At 51.0% G+C, this 14,748-nt stretch overlaps 1 protein-coding gene across 5 annotated transcripts in view; it reads left to right on the top strand.

Annotated features, from left to right (window-relative positions):
- ALS2CL (ALS2 C-terminal like) overlaps positions 1-14,748 on the top strand; it is a 75,059-nt gene that overhangs the window by 10,745 nt on the left and 49,566 nt on the right. The window contains exon 2 of one of the 5 annotated variants that reach the window (XM_045006292.1): positions 1,021-1,122. The exons of 3 other annotated variants lie outside the window; for them this stretch is intronic. The gene's annotated coding sequence lies outside the window, so the exon portion shown is untranslated. Of the gene's footprint in view, positions 1-1,020; positions 1,123-12,982; positions 13,118-14,748 lie in introns of those variants that run through there. One more of the 5 variants, XM_045006291.1, reaches the window with a different exon arrangement.

The following is a 14,748-nucleotide window of genomic DNA, read 5'->3' as shown; positions in this document are numbered from 1 at the left end:
TGGCAGCGGCGCTGCCTTCAGAGCCGGGCACCCAGCCAGCAGCCACAGCTCTCTTGCCACCCAGCTCTGAAGGCAGTGCAGAAGTGAGAGTGGCAATACTGCGACCCCCCTCCCCCAGAATAGACTTGCAACCCCCTTTTGGGTCAAGACCCCCAGTTTGAGAGAGTCTGTTTATTTTTACCATCGTATAGGGTAAAAGTACACAAAAGACCAGCTGTCACAGTCCATTACTTGTGTTTCACAGCTGCAAATGTGGTAGACCCCTACTCATAATATCCTGCAACTTGGAAATTTTAAATGGATAGATTATTTTAAGCATTTTTTCCCCAAACATTGATATTCATTGTAATAATGAACAATTTTTGCCAAGTCTAGCTAAATGTGTGACCTAGGGCAAGCCATTTAGCCTGTTTGTGCCTCAGTTTCCCATCTGAGTAGTGGGAATAATAGCATTGCTTTCTCTCACGGCGCTGTGAGAATAAAGGCAGAGGAGCTCAGGCACTGGGGCAGGGCAGAAAAGTATGCTCTCTAGACCGACAGAAATAAATGGCAATTACAAAATTAAAATGCAGGCAGAAGAGTATTGGCAAATGAAGGCAGGATGTGCCCCAGTGATGGATTCAACCTGAAATGTGTCCACTGGAGGAGCAGTATAGAGACCGTACATAGTATTGCTTGTCTTCATTAGTCAAATTATGACCCTGCTAAGCTATCTATACCGCAGCGACAGTTTCCTTCTCTAACTGTCCACAGAAGTATGATAACATCTGTGTCAGGGCAGAATCACTTCCCTGTCTATTTATACAGAAACCCCAAATACTCTGTCCTATAGATACGCCTTCCTTTTAAATTCCCTAAAAGCAACTCGAGCGTCAAGTTACTTGTTTAAACATTAATGTGGAGTCCTGCCAAGCTTGGGCTGCCTGCCAGCAGTTTCCATGTTGACAAGGAATGTTTTGCAGTGCACCTCGGGATAAGACTGTGACTTCTTGGTTATTATTATAATTTTTTTTTAAAAAGCTAGTAATAAAGTAGCTGAAAAGTCAAAACAGACAGCTCCTGTCAACAACTTCTCTCTCCAGTCCGTGGAGCTGCGTGGTCAGGCTGATAACCCGCACCCTGGTAAGGAATGCGTCTCGCCCCATTTCGGCTAGCGTGACTCTGATTTCGGACAAAATCTAGCTAGGCTGCTATTCAAGTGATATTTTGGGAAACGGAGTGGATTGTCCCAGGAGGAAGCTACAGTTTTCAGAAGGGTTGGGTCGCTCCTGTGGCCAAATATCTCCTTACAGCTGTGTGGGAGAGTGATGCTGTGTGGGAGGGATCCTGCATCAGGCGCGAGACAAGGAGTCAGGGATAGAACCTGTTCTGTCAGCCAGGCTGCAGCCTTGAGGAAACTGTCATCTTTATTTGCCCAATTATAAAACGAGGACACTGCTTATTTCCTGGGTGTGTTGAGGTGAAATCCACTCACGTTCCAAAAGCCCTTCAAAATCCTAGGAAGGCAATAACATAGTAATTTTATAATACACTTTTTCTCTTGCATTGCCTCTCTATGTACTTGTATGATCACACCATAAAAACTCAGCACCTCCCAGTCACTAATGCCTTCTAACCTCACCGTTCCCTGGGAGGTAGGGAACTGCTATGCCCATTTTACAGGTGGGGTGTGGAAGGAGAAACTGAGGCACGGTGGCCAAGATCACACAGGAAGACAGTGGCCAAGCCAGGAACAGACCACACCTCTCCTAAGCCCCGGTCTAGTCTTTTATCCACTAGTCCATCCAGCCCATCCTCACAATACATACCAGGAACTAACCCTCTCCTGCTGCACAAGTCGGCGCCCTATTGATTTCTGCCTGACGAAAGGCATGGGAACCAGCAGTGGTGGAGAAGCAGGGAGATGCACATAACATTGACTTGTGCCAGGGGGAGATGTGGACCAGGCTTTGTGCCTTCTGCGAGTCCTGACCCACAGCCCTTCTGCCTCTGCTGCCCACTAGTTACTAGTCCATTGTATTTCATGCTTTCTCCCAGGCTGCCAGTATGTGTGTGCGTGTGAGCTCCTTAAACGGCCCCTCTCTAATCTCCTAAAACCCTCACCTCTGCTGAGATGGCTGCTTCTGTTCCCAGTTCTGGAGTGACCTGGGTAATTCTAGACCTGTCAGTCTGACATCAATCTCAGGCAAGATAATGGAGCAGCTGATACAGGACTCGATTAATGAAGGGTAATTCGTGCCAATCAATGTGGGTTTATGGAAAATAGATCTCATCAAACTAACTTGATATATATATTTTTTAAACAAGTCTGGTGATTGAAGGTAATAGTGTTGATGTAATATACTTAGGCTTCTGTAAGGTGCTTGACTTGATACTGCATGGCATTTTGATTTAAAAAAAAAAAACTAGCAAGATATAAAATTAACATGGACACAATAAATGGATTAACAATTGGCTAACTGATAGGTCTTTAAAATATAATTCTAAATGGGGAATTATCATTGAGCAGGTATGTTTCCAGTGGGGTCCTGCAGGGACTGGTTCTAGGCCATATGCTAGTCAATATTTTTATCACTGACCTGGAAGGCAACATAAAATCCTCACTGATAAAGTTTGCAGATGATCCAAAAATTGGGGAACTGGTAAATAATGTCAAGGGCAGGACACTGATTCAGAGCAATCTGGATTGCTCGTTAAACTGGGTAAAAGCAAACAACTTGCATTTTAAGATGGGTAAGTGTATTCACCTAGGCCTTCCGTCTAGCAGAGAAAGGTTTAATGCTATCCAGTGGCTGGAAATTGAAGCTAGACAAATTCAGACAGATATAAGGTGTAACTTTTAACAGTGAGGGTAATTAACCATTGGAACAATTTACCAAAGGTTGTGGTAGATTCGCCATCACTGACCATTTTAAAATCAAGACTGGATGTTTTTCTAAATGATGGGCTCTAGGAACTGTTTGGGGGAAGTTCTCTGGCCGGCATCCTACAGGAGGTCAGACTAGATGATCACAATGGTCCCTTCTGGCCTTGGGATCTATAGATCTGTTATTGATTTGATTTACCTACGCTCTGGATTATATTCTGCCAGGTAGCAATTCCAGCCCTGCTTTTTCAGTTCACTGGAGTCTGTCCTCCTGTCTCACCCTAAATCTCATGGGGCTGCATTTGAATGAACAAAAAATAATCTCCTGAACCCAATGAAAACTACCAAATTTTGTTCCTTCATTAGGATCAAATTCTGTCAGCATCCTAGAACATGACTTGACTTGTGCAAATGCATCCCCCAGTTGACTGATGTTATGATGAGCTTTTCCTCATACTTGGCTCATGACCAGTTCACACTTAAGCTTTGCTTGGCTTCAGGTTGCGATAGGAAAGTCACAGCACATCCCTTTATAGAACTGGAAGGGACCTTGAGAAGTCATCTAGTCCAGTCCCCTGCACTCAAGGAGAGACTAAGTATTATCTAGACCATCCTTGACAGGTGTTTGTCCAACCTGCTCTTAAAAATCCCCAAAGATGGAGATTCTACAACCTCCCTAGGCAATTTATTCCAGTGCTTAACCACCTGACAGTCAGGAAGTTTTTCCTAATGTCCAACCTAAGCCGCCCTGGCTGCAATTTAAGCCCATTGCTTCTTTTCCTATACCCAGAGGTTAAGAACAATTTTTCTCCCTCCTCCTTGTAACAACCTTTTATGTACTTGAAAACTGTTATCATGTCCCCTCTCAGTCTTCTCTTCTCCAGACTAAAGAAACCCAATTTTTTTCAATCTTCCCTCATAGGTCATGTTTTCTAGACTTTTAATCATTTTTGTTGCTCTTCTCTGGACTTTCTCCAATTTGTCCACATCTTTCCTGAAATGTGGTGCCTAGAACTGGACACAATACTCCAGCTGAGGCCTAATCAGTGTGGAGTAGAGCGGCAGAATTACTACTCCTTTGTCAAGGGCTGGACAGAGAGGTTTGCATAAAACAGGAATACAAGTAAACAACTATAGGGGCTTTGATAATTCCCCTTTCCTTTGCACATATTTCTGAGATCTGATTCCATTTGTGAAGGAGAAGGTCTGGCTTGGGATCTCATGTCCCCTGAGAACTGCTGTCTTCAAAGCCACATTGTTCTGGAGCTGCTTCGAATGAGAGATGATCCAGAATGCACTGGCTGACTAAAACCACAGGGAAGCACTGGGACTTAGCCTAACCTCCTGAGATACATTTCAGCAAGGCTAGGGGTAGCTCATTTGGAAAAAAAGATTGGACCAAGGGGTGGGTTAGTTTTCCTTGAATGAGTTCATCCCTGTCGTCTTAAATACAGCATTATTGAACTGTGGTGTACACTAAGGTTCTGCTAATGTAACAATGCACCTGGCAGGTCCTCTGTGGGAACTGAACCTGGGACACCTGGATCTAAAAGCAAACTCCATTCGCTTGGAGGCAGTAGCATAAGAATAGCCAGATTGGATGAGACCAATGGTCCATCTAGACAGGCCTAGTATCCTGTCTTCAGCAGTAGCTGGTACATGGTGCTTCAGAGGGAATGAACAGAACAGGGCAACTATCAAGTGATCCATCTCCTGTCATCCAGTCCCAGCATCTGGCTGGTAGTCAGAGGCTTAGGAACACCCAGAGTATGGGGTCGTGTCCCTGACCATCCTGGCTAATAGCCATTCATGGATCTAGCCTTCATGAACTTATCTAGTTTCTTGAACCCACTGTACTTTTGGCTTTCACAACATCCCCTGGCAATGAGTTCCACAGGTTGACCCTGTGTTGTGTGAAGTACTGCCTTATGTTTGTTTTAAACCTGCTGCCTATTAATTTAATTCGGTGATCCCTGGTCCTTGTATTATGAGAAGGGGTAAATAATATTTTCTCCACACCAGTCATGATTTTACAGACCTCTATCATATCCCCCCTTAGTCGTCTCTTTTCCAAGCTGAACACTTCCAATCTCTTTAGCTTCTCTGCATAGGGAAGCTGTTCTGTGACCCAATAATTTTTGTCGCCCTTCTCTACATCTTTTCCAATTCTACTATGGCTTTTTGAGAGGGAGACGACTGGAACTGCACACTGCATTCAAGATGTGGGCATACCGTGGATTTATATAGTGGCAATATGATATTTACTGTCTTATTATCTATCCCTTTCCTAATGGTTCCTAACATTGTTTACTTTTTTGACTGCTGCTGCACATTGAGCCGATATTTTCAGAGAACTATCCACAATGACTCCAAGATCTTTCTTGAGTGGTAACAGCTAATTTACACCCCATCGTTCTGTCCGTATGGTGGGGATTGTTTTTCCCAGTGTGCGTTATTTCGCATAAGCTTCTTGGCATGGTTTATTACACTAACCAGGCAGGATTCATAATCTGATACGGGGATGACATCTCTTCTCCCCCGACCCCAGATACTCCGGGGACACCCCCCATTCTTCAGAAGCATTCTGGAAGGAAGGGTCAGGAGCGGCGCCATATTTTTTGCCACCCTAGGTGGCAACGTTCCTCCTCTGAGCATTCGGTGGCAGGGGGTCCTTCCGCACCTCGTCTTTGGGGCACTTCGGTGGTGGGTCCTGGAACGAGTGAAAGACGAGCCACCGAATTTCCGCCGAAGACCCAGAGCAGAAGGACACCCCCCCCCGCCACTGAATTTCCACCGAGGGCAGCAAAATGGCGCCCCCCAAATTCTGCCGCCCTAGGCGACCACCTAGGGTCGCCTAGTGGAAGCACCGGCCCTGGGAAGGGTGGATGATGAAATGTTACTTGTAGTGAGGAGAGGCAAGGCTTCTCCATTGTTGTGACCTGAGCAGGGCTGAGGCTTTGTGAATGCACTGAATTAATCCCAAGTGTGAGCTGCTGGGGACGGCTCTGTACAGCTCCAGGCTTCAGTGGTGCCTTCAGCTGAAGCAGTGATGCATTGTCTTAAGGGAAGGTTATTCCTAGAAACCAATAAATCACCCCGAACTAAAACTTAAAATAACCAACAGTTCCTGTAAGATGAGTTGGCGCTGCCCCTGGATTGTCTGCAAACCACTCCCTCTGGTGCTGACTCAGCACGTCACCAGCTGCCCTGGCACCTCTTCCTTTCCCCCTCCCACCTCCCCCCGGGCAGAGAAGAATGAGTTTCTACACTCCTACAGAACAGAGGAACTTGGGGCTTTAAGGAAGTTGGTTTATAGCTCAACTCGGGGTGGAGGGGGAAATAATTCCGTCACTACCGAAAACCCTCTTTAGGGCCACATCCTGAGCGGATGCAAATCAGGCAAGTTCCCTTGGAGGGTCTGGCCTGTGGTGTCGGTTTCTGGAATCATGAACATGTGGCAGTTGGATGAGATTTTCCATTACCTGCTGTCAGAGCTCAGAGGCCATCCCATGTTTCTAGAGCTGTAAATGCCTTTGTGACCCAAGGACCTCCTTGATGCCAACTGGTGGGGGGCATATGGGTTACAGGCAGGGGCGGCTCTAGGAATTGCGCCGCCCCAAGCAGGGCGGCATGCCGCGGGGGGCGCTCTGGCGGTCGCCGGTCCCGCGGCTCCGGGGGATCTCCCGCAGGCACGCCTGTGGGAGGTCCACCGGAGCCGCCTGCCGCCCTCCCGCGGCACGCCGCCCCAAGCACGCGCTTGGCGCGCTGGGGTCTGGAGCCGGCCCTGGTTACAGGGATCCGGTGGGGGGTTAGCTCACCAAAGAGTCTCAGGTAGGTTTTCAGCACACCGGTCAGCGTAGTCTTTGCCTAAGATGGGGGTGGGAAATGTATATGCTGAAGGCCTTGTAATTCAAGGTACCATGACTTGAGACAGACTTCTCCGGACCAGAGGTGGGAGACCCTCATCGCCCTGGTGGAATGTTGTGTATTGTGTGTCCTACAATAGAAGTCTAGTAGCATATGAAGTCAAATGCTAATTTACAGCTTGTGGGGACTTCAGAAGGAAAACTAGCCAGAAGAGGTAAACAGCCTGAGGGCAGAAGGGAGGAGAGGAAAGCTCTCAGCTGATACCTCTGAGGGTGCAGAAAGAAACCTGGGCAGTGGCCATCTGTCAGGGAGAAGCAAGCTGTCAGGGGGCTTGGCCTCACGAAACCAGGCAATTCTGGGGGAAAGACGCTGTGAAGGAGGACTTGGGGGTAAGCAGAGCTTTATTAGACAACCGTGTGTCGTCTTAGCTGAGTTTGAGCTCTAGCCCGTGTTGTGAGTTTGTTCTTCCAAACCTTTCCTTTGTTCCGAGTATTTGTTTGCGATCCTATGAATCTGTTCTTTGTTGAATAAACTTCCTCTTGCTTTCTCTATAAACAGCTCAAAGTGCTGCGTGCGGAGCTGTGTGCTAAGGTGTAGGCTGCGGTGCCCTGTTCCTTGGGGAACCACAAGCCTGATAATTCTGTGCCCAGTGGATAAGGGGCTGGACACCGCAGGGGGATGCTTGGAGGACCCAGGGACACGCCAATCCCTGTATCTGGTCTTCCTGAGGGACAGCAAAGCCTGCTAGGCTGAGTGGGGGGTGCTTATGCTTCAGGAGGCTGGGAGAGCCAGGGAGCTGAGCCCTGGCAGGTACAGGTAACACTTCCCCACACTTAAGGCAGGTGCAGCAAGGTGCCTTGAAGGCTGGGTACCCTCGGATGCCCTTTGATAGGCAGGAGATGTTCCATGCAAATGTGCTGCTCCAAAGGCCTTGATAGAAAAGGATTCGGAACTAGGCAGCTTTTTAGCAGGGATCTCCCTGTTCTCCTGCACTCCCATCCGGCTGGGCGAGGAGGGGAGACTGGTAGCTACTTGTATGATGACTAGAGACTGCAACTGAGATTGCAGGGCTCCGTTGTGCTAGGAAATGAATGTACATAGAGCAGGAGACACTGAAGAGACTCTAGCTAGAAAAGGTGGGAGTGGAAGCAGAGGCAGAGAAGTTAAGGGACCTTGCCAAGGTGACACAGCAGGCTAGTGGCAGAACCAGGGATAGGACAGAGGCCGAGGCCTTATCCACTATACCGGAGTACAGGCCTGGAGTGAGTACATCATTACATCCTTCATCCCGGAGTCTTCAAATCCAGGAATGGCTGAAGACATGGGAGGATGGGCGGGTGCAAAGCTTGTGTAACTGTGGCATGGTGGTGTGTGGGGAGTGAGTGGCGTGAGAGGAGTGAAACCAGGCCTGGGGAAGAAGGGGAGGTGGACAGTGGGAGTAAAGGCACCGCTGAGAACTAGTGGGAGGGTACGAGGAATTAGTGTTGTGTCATGGTGGTGACTATCTGCCATGGCCAGTCATACAGGATGGATGGTCGGTCTCATGGCTGAAAGACAGGACCAGGTCAAATCCGAATGCCTGGGGTCTATTTCTGGCTTTGCCATCAACGTCCATCATTCCTGACCAGCTCATGCAGGAAATCTGTATGTTGCTGAAAAGTAGTTTTGTTTGTCTTCCATTTGGAACATCAGAATGGCGTATTCATTTTGGATGCAGTGTTGTAGCCATGCTGGTCCCAGACCAGGGGTGGCAGAGCCTTTCCAAAAGTGGGGGGCCAGGGGCCCCCTCCTCGTTCCCCAACACCCCTCCTCTTCCCTTGGAGGCCCTGCCCCATGCCGGTGGTGGTGGGGGGGGGTGCGAGAGCAGCCCCCTGTCTCTCTGCCCCTCCGGCCCGCTGCCCAGGGCAGGTGGAGGGACCCAGGCTTCCTGCGGCTCCCCACACCGTTCTGACCCGGCTCCGGCTAGAGGATAGGGCCTCAGAGCTGCAGCCTGGCCATGGTAAGAGCCAGGCGAGCCGCTGTGGGGAGCCGCGGTGCGGACCCTCTGTCCGGCCTGGGTGGCGGGGACACGGGCCGGGAGCTGCTCGCAGTCAGGCCCCCCACACCACAGGCAGGCAGAGGGTCCGCATGGCTCCCACAACTGCCCGGGTTCCACCAGCTGCCGGCCTGGCTGAGGAGGGGCTGGGGCCTCAGGCGGGGGAAGAAGTGCGGAAGGGAGCAGGGTCCGCTGTGGAGAAAAATGGATGGGCCAGGCCCATCCCTTTTCAAAAAGAGGGAGGGCCGTGGCCCTCTGACCCTCCCTTCCGGCACCAGTGTCCCAGATGTTACAGAGACCAGGTGGGTGAGAGAATCTCTTTTATTGGACCAACTTCTGTTGGAGAGAGAGACGCTTACACAGAGCTCTTCTTCCGAGCTCCCAGGGTATGTCCACTTCGTAATTAGCCACCCAGCTGGCTTGGGCTGGGGGGCTGTTGTGATGTAGACATTCAGGCTCAGGCAGGAATCTGGGCTTTAGGACCCTACGAGGGCAGAGGTCCCGGAGCTCGGGCTGCAACCCCAGCCCAAACGTCTCTGCCTATGCCAGGCCTGCACAACATACGGCCCACGGGCCACTGTGCGGCCCGCAGGGGGGTGAGTAGGCAAGCGGCGGGGGAGGGAGGGAGGCTAAGGAGGCGGGTGGGCGGGGCCGGGGGAGGCGAGCTGGTGGCAGGGGAGGGGAGGCTGAGAAGGCGAGTTGGCGGTAGAGGGCTGAGGAGACAAGCTAGAGTCGGTGGCTGGCCTGTTCTACTGATCTGGTCTGGCTCCCATCCCCTCTCCAAGGGTGGCAGCTGTCTGGAGGTGCTGCCTTCCTCAGTCACACCTCAGTCATTCAACAGGGCAATTGATTACAAAGTGGGGGGAAGAGCTTATTCTACTTCTAGCAAAAAGACATTTTTCTTTTACCTTAATTATACTACCTTAGGGGCCTGCTATAACATATTACCAAGGTTTAATACGGCTGTTTCGGCAGGGTGGTGCTGGGGAAGGAGGGTTTGTTTCTGCGGGGCGGGAGGTGTTTTGGGGAGGGCTGGGCGGCGCTGTGGGGGGGAGTGTTTTTGCAGGGCGGGTGGTGCTGGGGGGGTTGTGTTTTGGGGGGCTGGGCGGCGCTGGTGGGGGGTTCGGCCCTCAGCTGTTTTCTTTGGAGTAGTATGGCCCTCGCCGCTTTACGAGTTGTGCAGGTCTGGTCTGTGCTGAAATTAAACAGCCCCTTAGCCCGAGTCAGCGGCAGGTGCCTAACTGCAGTGTAAACCTACCCACAGCATCACAGCTGGTGGAACAGATTCTTTAGCATAAGTAGTTAACACATTTCACGGGACCATTCAAGAGGAAGTGGCCTATTAACACCCTTGCCAGTGATAGAGGGGAGGGGGAAGGCAGCTTGGCGGGGAGGGGCTGTTAGTGGCTTTTAGATTGTTTGTTTGTAATAAGCCATAAATCAGTATCTCTATTCAGTCCATGATTTTTAGTGTCTAGCGGAGTTATGAATTTAAGTTTCCAGGCTCTTCTTTGGAAGGTGTTTTTGCCGGTTCCCTTCGAAAATGAGAAGTGAGATCGGCTGTAGCCTGATTGTTTTGGAAGTGTGCACCTGCAGGTTTTTTGGCTGCACCCATGTGTTTATTGAGGCGCTTAGTGCACTGGGTGAGTCCAAAGTTCATTGAGCTCTGGAGAGAATGGGTGTCCCTAACATCTGCTTGTAAAGTAGTGGAGAATGATTCCCCTGTGGGCTAGGGGGTGTGGTGGGTAGGGTTGCCAACCCTCCTGGTTTCCCCGGGAGTCTCCCAGAATCAGGCCCTATCTCCCGGACGCTACTGCAGCCAAACCGGGCGCCAACTGTCCAGCGGCACAGGGGGTTTAAGGTACGCTCCTGCCTGCCCTCGCTCCACTCCGCACCTGGAAGCGGCCGGCAACGGCACTGTCCCTGTGGCCCCTGGGAGAGGGAGGGTTGTGAGTATCTGTGCACTGCCCCTGCCCCAAGCGCCAACTCCACAGCTCCCATTGGCTGGGAACTGCGGCCAATTGGGAGCTGCGGGGCCAATGCCTGCAGGCAGGGGCATGGGGTGGAGCTCCCCCCCCCCGCCTAGGAGCCACTGCCAGAGGGATGTGCAGGTACTTTCTGGAGCCGCCCGAGGTAAGCGCCACCACACCCCCAACCCCTTGTCCCAGCCCAGAGCCCGCACTCCCTCCGGCACCTCAACCCCCTGCCCCAGCCTGGTGAAAGTGAGTGAGGCTGAGAAAGAGCACGTGACCGGGGGGGGGGGGGGGGCTGGAGTGAGCAGGGCAGGACCTCAAAGAAGGGGCGGGGCCTTGAGGAAGGGGGCAGGGCAAGGGTGTTTGGGTTTGTGCCATTAGACAGTTGGCGGCCCCCCCTAGTGGTGGGGCATGCTAATGCTATGAGCTTTGAGAGTCTCTGATTAAAAGTACCAGCTGGCTCTGCTCTTGGAAGTTCAGATTGGTTTCTGTTGGGTTCAGATCCCCGCCCTGCCCTGTCTGAGAGAAATGTGATTGTACGTGGAGCATGGTACACAACAGCCCTGTAAATAAAGCAACCCCTTGTGCTGTGCACCAGAAAGACGACTTCTGCTCGGTGGTGTACCACCAGGGAAAGTGACTTCTCTTCAAGCCGCGGACCAAAAACGTCAGTTGAATGTTTCAAAAGCAGCTCCTAGGAGTTGGTCCTAGGCAAATATAGCTCCCTATGCTCCAGCCTTGGACTTCCTGAGCGGGTGAAAAGAGGAAGCAAGTTTTCCTTTAAGGAGAGCCATGCTGCTTATGATACCCTGCCATCCCATTGCACCTTGGAGCAAAATCTCTTCATCCACCTTTTAGTTAGGAGTATTCTCCTCATTTTACAGAGAGGGAAAACTGAGGCACAGATGTAACCTTGGTCAAGTCACTTAACAGGAAACAAGAATAAGACCTAGATTTCTTGGCTTGGAGCCCTACACTGAACCACAAACCCCTTCATCTTGCCATAAGTTTATGGATCGATTCGGAGGGTGACATTAAGGACCTAAGAGGCTGGAAAAGAAAAGGGACCTATCTTATTGTATAGGATTGTTCCCTGCTGTGTATATACCTGCATGCCTTGTATGGACTGGCTTGCTGCACAGCCGAGCTGGGCAAGTCTCCCTCGCTGAAGTGGCCAGTGAATTATGGCGCAGGCTGAAAAGGGCCGTGGAGTTCCGGGGGTGCAGGGAAGGAGTCAGTGTAATAAATCGCTCTCAACAAAAGCTCCCCCAGCCTGGACACCCCTCCACTCTCCTTTGTGCAGTGAGCATCCTCTGAGTGATGGCCTGATGAGCCCTGAACCTCCTGCACTAGTAAGTTCCTGCGACGTGTAAAGCTCCTCGAAATCGTCCAGCTGGGGAGGAAAGCCAGTGAATTGTAGCGTCGGCGCGTCTGGGGAATCAGAGAATGGGGCTTTGTTCCTGCTCTCTGGCGCTCCCTGAAGCAGGCTGGGACAGTGCGGGGCTTTGTTTAGCAGCACGCATGGGGTAGGCTTGCTGCAGGATTGCAGGGATTTGTTAATTGTGGATGGATTGATTAGAAAAGCTGAAGGGCTTTTGGGCAGAGGGCTCTGGTAGGTTGAAGGGCAGCTGGAGGTGGGTGGGTGAGGAGGTGTGGTTAAATAATCTTCCCTTGCCGGTGACCGCATGAAGGTGTAGCGGCTCGTGTGCTGCAGTGGGGAACACATGTATCTGTAGTCTGTTGCACACTAAACATGCTATGCGCACAGTGTGTTCTGAATAGCAACGGCTCTCCTGTTTCCCAGTGCTTTGATCTGACTCTCATGCTGTTCTAAACAGCAGAAGCCAGACAAGTGTGAAAATTGCGTTGCAAGGTAAATGATGCAAGGAACCCACCCAGGGAAGGATCATGGAAAGCACCGAAATACACAGGAGGAGGAGGCAATACCTTGCTGGGGAGATACTGGACATGGTGATTCCGGGGATGTAACCTAGGGGAGGGGAATTCATTCCATGACTTTCCCTTTAAATCCTACTTCTATTTTACATGCCTCTAACATGCATATAACAGTAATTGACCCATTGGATTGAAGCGACAGGGGGGTTTTGTTTCTAAGCAACTGGAGAACAAAGGTAATGAGCAGCCAATGCCTAGCTTCCCTTGGAGGGTTTGGTAATTCTATCTCCGGGCCCTGTGTCTCTCGCCCAGTGTACAGGCCTGGATCTGTGTTTCAGCCAAGTAGGCAACTTGCTGTGGGAGGGAGGAAGGGAGCTGTGGGTGTGGTGATCAGAGAGACTGGTAGTTCAGCGCTCAGAAGCCCAGAGGAACTGAAGCCGCAGCAGCCCAAGGAAAACATGATTGTTCATCTTATGTAAAGTAAGTTATTTTAGCCACCAGTGTGTACGTTGAAGCTGGCTTCGCTTGACCTTAAATGGCCAGATTGCATGAGGGAGTGTTTAAGGTTACTCTCCCCAGATTAAATAGATAAGGTAAAATGCAGCTGAAAACTTTTTGAACGTGGAGAGCCCTTCAGTTGTGCCAGTGGTGGTAGAATTCAGTGCATTTTCTGGGAGTGTCCGCCACAGGCAGGGTTTATTGGCATTCTGCTTTCTTATCAAGGGCTCAAGGTGTCTTAATTAGGGACGTGGGGGGAATGAGGTGGATATTGGTGCTACTGGTGAATGTAAGATACAGAAGCACTGGGAGAGAATTGAGTCCTCAGCAGTGTCCCCAGGTTAAAATAGGAGCCTTGAGATCTCTTAGGAGAAACGCAAGATGACCCTGGCAAAAGGAAGGGGGAGAATCTAGCTGGAGCCACCTTTCCTCAGCAGACCAATTGGAGCCTGTTTTTGTGTGGGAACTTGTCTGTATCGAATGAGACAGACCCGGACGAGGCAGGAAGCACCCATTTTACCTGGGATCAGTAGCTTGGTGAAGCCAGATTCAGAACCCTGTGTGCAGCTCAGGATTGGACCCTCCCTGGCTGAGCAAAAACAAATACCAGGCTTATTAGTCACGGTGGAAGAGCATGCCTGGGTGCTCTGCAAATGGCACAGTTGCTGTCATTCTCCGCACGAGTTCCCAGCGAAGTTTTAGACTAGCCTGGTGTGATTGCAAGCTCGGCTGGAGCATTTTGGAATGCAGGTGAACTTTGGGATCTTAAAAGCCTCTCCAAACGCTGATTGCCGGTAAACTGTCTTGCCAGGTTGCATTGACTTTATTTGCAGTCCAGTAGCTCTGAGGTCACCTCAGAACCCCAAAGTGGCCTGTTGTGCTAGGTGCTGTACAGACACCTGGTGAGCTCTCGTCCAAACGGACGGTCGTCTCATTCTTCTCTGGAAAAGAAGGGGATCGGTGTTGGTAGCCCTGTACTAAGTGGCCCGTTTCCGTGCTGATGAGTTTAGAGGTCTGACACATCGCAGAGGGTGGATGGCCCAGTGGTTGAGACACTAGCCTAGGACTTGGGTTCACGTTCATGCCACAGGCTTCCTGCAGGACCTTGGGTAGATTTCTTATTCTTGGGGCCTGCGTTCCCCGTCTGCCTCACAGGGGCATCGTGAGGATAAATACACTAACGGTTATGGAGCACGGGGATGCAATGGTGATGAGTGCCATATAAGTATCTTAGGTAGCACAGTTCTGCGTCATGGACTCAATGCTCTGGAGCTATAGCATGGGGTGGCCAAACTTGCATATGGCAATCTTGTGGGTCAGGGCTTCAGCCGCACTCCTGCTGAAGTCCCAAGCCCTGGCAGCTGTGCCCTGCTGGCCAGAAGCCCCCAGATCCTACTCCCCGTGGGGCATAAGCCCCTACCCCACCACCCCACAGAGCCAGAGGTCCTGAGCTCCCCCCCTCCCCCTGTAGTTTGGTAGGTGGAGAATTGGGGGGTGGGGGGTGCTGTGAGTTGCACTTTTAATTGTAAAAGAGCCGCATGTGGCTTGTGAGCCAGTTTGGCCAGCCCTGCTATAGCAGGAAAGAACAGCGGAGAGATGAGATGGAGCTGCGG

The sequence above is a fragment of the Mauremys mutica genome, chromosome 2 (genome assembly GCF_020497125.1).
Source record: "Mauremys mutica isolate MM-2020 ecotype Southern chromosome 2, ASM2049712v1, whole genome shotgun sequence".
Taxonomy (NCBI): domain Eukaryota; kingdom Metazoa; phylum Chordata; order Testudines; family Geoemydidae; genus Mauremys; species Mauremys mutica.
This window is presented reverse-complemented; position numbering and strand designations above follow the sequence as displayed.